At 36.9% G+C, this 4,984-nt stretch overlaps 1 protein-coding gene across 1 annotated transcript in view; it reads right to left on the bottom strand.

Annotated features, from left to right (window-relative positions):
- The window catches only part of LOC130592441 (nicotinamide riboside kinase 2-like), a 136,432-nt gene that overhangs the window by 43,115 nt on the left and 88,333 nt on the right, over positions 1-4,984 (bottom strand). The window lies entirely within an intron of this gene.

Here is a 4,984-nt window from a genome sequence, read left to right as displayed (position 1 = left end):
TTTTCCAAATGTGTTTCTATACAGTATATTTTTGTAAAAGTTGCTTACCCATATCAGTTTGAATGAAATTTTTTCTTAATTTTGATTAAGACTAGTCAAGTTTCATTTAAAAATAAATAAATCACAGTACCCTTAATAGGATTTCTTTCCAGATTTTGAATACAAAGATCAATAGTAAACTATAGCAACTATAGAATGAGACTGTCGTTCCATTACTACAAGTAATTGAATAAACAGCGTGAATGTTAGTCTGTGTACTTCATAAGCCATAAAATAGATAACAGGGCAAATTTAGCTTGGGGTTGAGCTCTTCCCCACCTCCGTGCCCCCTGGTATCACTGGCTTATGCCTTAATTGTGAAAATTTTTAAGCTCTGATGCAAGTCTTCAGATTATGAACATTTAAAAAAAAAAAATTAAAGGGGGAGGTACTTACACCGTGGTCCTGGAAACTTAGGTGCAGCTTCTGGAATAGTTGACACACAAAATGGTGTGAAAGGCAACAGGGGTTTTGCTCAAGAAGTGCTATTTGGGTGGGTGGGGTGTAATGTTAACTCTGGCCTGGTTCTCCTACCCATTCAAACTAGGTCTATATTTGTGGTCTTCATTTGGCTGTGGATCAGTTCCAAGGGATGGGGGAAGACATGACAGGTTTTTTTAGCTTTTGATTCTACACTGTTTTTTTTTAAACTGTTTTTGAAAAGTCTTTGCAATTGATAGACAAAACAACAGGTTTGAATAGTGCTAGTAGTGCCTGTATTAGTTAAGGCCAGTGCATGTGTATAACTTCTTTAATCTTCATTTGGTTTAGCTTTTAAAGACTTGGAAAAGGAGAAATAGTTTAAATCATTAGTTTGCATTTAGAAGAGTTTTGAATTTGTTTGACACTTTTTCTTTTTTTCAGGAAACTGCAAATTGAGGGGGTTTAGGTGTAGAAAATTTGTGTAGCTCTAATGCTAACACTTTACACCAAAGAAAATTGGAGAATGCAACAACAGGAGACAGCCAAGTTCACTTAGTGCTAATGTCAGGTAGTCCTTAAAACGTTCTTTCTATTCTTTAATGAATGTCATTCCTATAGTCAGTACAAGTTCAAGAACCTGGAGAAAACAACCGAATAAGCACATGCTGGGCAGTGTCAGTGCAAAATTTCCTGCTTGTCTGAAGGTCACCTCCAAACATTTATAGTTCATTTGGGGCATGTCAGCTCCGGAAAACTTACCCAGGTTAAATCTAGTGTAGCTAGATGCACTTTGGAAGTATGCTAATGAAGACAGTTGTAAATCTGTGTTGGCAGTTAACAGAGGCTTACTGCAAATTCTCTGCTTTACGTAATTTATATCAAACTTCTGTTCCTGAGAGTCAGGAGCAGACAGTCTTCCAGCCTGTCAGTTGTTGCCATTCACACAGATTGACCATGGTGCCAGTTGATACGGGTAAGATAACCACCTTGTTTGCAGCTTCCCTAAGAAAACAGAAATTACTTACAGTTTTCCTATGTTAATTGCCCCTCTTGACTTTCTTGACCTAAGCTTGAGCTGACAGCCTCAGAATACAATGATCTTGTGCACCATCTTCAATTTTTTTTCACTGGCACTTAATAAATTATCCATATCTCAGTGTTCCAATAGCAGACTGAAAACTTGTCTTCTGATGTGTTGTCATGCTCTTTGTCAGGCCCAGTATCTGCCAAAGTTAAATAGTTATGAAGAAGTTTCTGAAAATTCCTGAAAGAGATAAGTCATAACTCATTCAAAGTCATGCACTATTCAAAGCTCTCAGAAGCTTCACAATCTATGTAATATGACTCCTTTTTCTCTTTGAAATAACCTGAATTGAGGATTTGCTACAATTTCAGCCATAAATGATAACGGAATTAATACAAATAAAGATGTTTGGCAACATAAGGCAGCATCAGCAGCTGGCTGTGGAAACTGTCTTGTTCTGTGCCTAATTGTGTTCCATGCCTGATCATGCCTGAGGTTTCACACACATGTGCTGCAGTTTAATGGGGTGTAAACTAACTTTTTTCTTTCAAATGCTTAGGTGCTTTGTTTACAAAAATTAAGAATGGAGTTTAAAATTTTATATGAATAATAGGTTAGTATTGACTACTGAAATGAGGGTTTTATAAGTTCAATAGAACTGATTGCAACACTTTTAGCAGTTTTGAATGTTTTTAATATTAAATTTGGTTGGGCTAAACACTATGTTAAAGGCCTTTTTAGTCATACACATAAAAATCTTACTACCTTTTCATTGTATGTTTACTGACAACAGCCCCCTCCCTTATGACTCTTTAAGTTATCACTTTAAGAATGTTATTAATAAATGTTTCTTGGAAAAAACCCAGTCGAGTAATTTGTTCTGATTAATCTTTTTCGTACTGTGAATGTTCATGACAAAAGTTAATACTTCATAATACCAAGTAAATTCAAAATATTCGTGGTACACACTCATAAATACGTAGTTTTTTTTTATCCATCTTGCCTGAACTGATGGTTTTGGTGGATTGTTTTATTTTGTCTTTTTATTTTTGCAGAGTCAGGGGAAGAACTGAAGTCTGAATTGAGCTACATCAATTTTACTGGTTTAACTTAGCACATCCTTGTTACACAGCTCAAGTCGTGGGGCTCTGTGAAAGTCTGACAAACAGTGAGTTAGACATTTAGCATGGGCAAACTTCTTCATCGTAACAGGCCTACTTGCATTCAGCCTAGGAAATAGTGCTGTAGAAGCATTGTTCAACTGAATTAACTTAGCCCTAGATATGAGGGGCAAGAAAAAGCCAAGCTTTTTCCAAGTCTTGAAACCCAGGCTGGTTTGGAAATGTTGGCAGGGGAAACAAAACACTTGTTAGTGATCCTTGAGACATCCCTAGAACCTCGGGATAGTGTGTATTTAACATGTTTTCAAGTATTTTATGCCTCTTCTGTTCATATACTGGAGGTTCCAGTAGCATTGAGTCACAGTATCTGAGGACTTAAGAGGGTGAAAACTCTCCAAAATGCTTTCTGAATTTATTTTTTTCATTTTCATTTTCTTTAAAAATCATAGAAGCTACAAAGAACAGACACAACTGCAATCAGTGAACTGCACCATCTGTTCTCCCTGCATTCCCTTGTTAAGTCTGGTACATTTGATGGTAGCAAAACTGCAAATCTCAGAGGCTTGAAAACTGCAAGCAGAAGAGAGGCAGTTTCTTCTAAGGAAGGGGTTTACCATTTTTAGTTAACAAATCCTTGCCTGTTTATATCGGTCCCATCTTTACCATATAATTCCATTTAGACGCAAGAAAAAGCTTTTCACTGCGAGTGTGGTCAAACACTGGACCAGGTTGCCCAGCGAGGTTGTGGAGTCTCCATCCTTGGAGATATTTAAAATACAGGTGGACCCAGGCCTGGCAGGGAGGGTGGACTAGGCAATCTACAGAGGAGCATTGCAGCTCTACTGCTCTGATTATTAAGGTATTTTCTGCTCATTTTCCAGCTTGAATAATGTGCAATTTATTTTTTCTTGTTTTCATAGAAAATCTCATTTTATCATGACAGTATGGGTTTGGTTCACACACACCCAATATGGAATTATTTACTTTTACTAAATTATTAGATTTAAGCATACTTAAAAGTTGTCTTTGGATTTGTAATGCTTCCAGAAGCTAAAGCACTATTTTATTTTCATGTAATCCATATGCACATTTTACTGGGTGTTTTATCTTTCTAATTTCCAAGGAAAGGAGGAGAGCAACTCAGATTGTCACCCTTTTTGTCAGAACTGAGTGATCAAGGTTCTGTGTTCTTCAGAGAGGCTGATGATGGAGGCTCAGGTATCTCTGGAATTTCTCTTATTTATAAAGAATGTGCAAGATCCTGTTTCCCTGAACACAGAAGGCATTAAATAGCTGAGAATAGGGATTTTGCTTGCTGCTCAAAGGCCTTTTAACCTAGAAAGTGTTTAGATCAAAGAGCTCCCTTTCAGCTTTTTAAGAGTGTGCTCAGGTATTCTGATGTCTGTTTTTTTCACTCAGCTCCTTTCTTTCCTCCTGTTTTCTATTTTGGGCAATACCAGCACGTTTTTAAGTGTCTTTCCACATTACTTTGTTTTGCACAATAATAAGTTCCTCTGTTCCAGCATGAATATGGGTGTTTATGAGGTGGTTTAATCATTTGGACTCTCTTAAAAATGCAGCAGTCATACACACCAGCTCAATCCACCAGTAACTTAAACCAATAGTTTATCTTCTGCACATCCTTATCTGTGTTATAGTCTCAGTGACTTTCTGGGTTGCATTAGTGTTCGTGTAATAACCTGGCTTAGATTTGGAAAACAAAAGAAAAGAAGATTTTTACAGTTTTACCAGTGCACGTGTGCTGGCTCTCCTTGTGTTTTGCAGAAAGACCATGAGAATATATCAACTTCTGTATTGTATATGCTTGGGAATACCAGGAAATAAAACAGGTATTGGTACCTTTAAAAGTGCAACAATGACTCGGTTACTTTAATGTCAAGCTTTGTTGTGATGTGTCTGTATCAAAGCTGCAAGAAAATTTAGGTCCTTTTAATGTGTCTTTCAAAAGGTAAACAAACTATGGTGGGAAATTGATCCATCTTTGAGGATTTAAGGCAGACTGCAGGAAACTAGCAGCTATTCCTCTAGTAGGTGAGTATCTCTCTAGTAGCTGGTTCAGAAATATTTAAAAAGTAAATTTACATTACAGTAACAATGGAAAAAGAGCAAATGCACGCCCACTGGTGCCTTTCTCTCTAAGAAATGGAACAGCACACTTCTGCAGGACCAAGTGATACTTTTGTCAGGGTCTCTGTCAAATAAGAATTCAGTTAGACAATTAAGACTAGTCCTGTATATGCTCACCTACAGTTTTACCGTTTTCATTATGAGATACCTATCCCTGGATTTAAAAGAAATTTCAAGAAACAGCTGTGTAAGAATACCTGTGAACTTGTCTCCAGTTTATAAAAGTCAG

The sequence above is a fragment of the Pezoporus wallicus genome, unplaced genomic scaffold (assembly GCF_028554395.1).
Source record: "Pezoporus wallicus isolate ANWC-B61680 ecotype Strahan unplaced genomic scaffold, APGP_CSIRO_Pwel_v1 contig_3952, whole genome shotgun sequence".
Lineage (NCBI taxonomy): Eukaryota > Metazoa > Chordata > Aves > Psittaciformes > Psittacidae > Pezoporus > Pezoporus wallicus.
The sequence above is the reverse complement of the archived record's forward strand: the minus strand, read 5'-3'. Positions and strand labels throughout refer to the sequence as shown.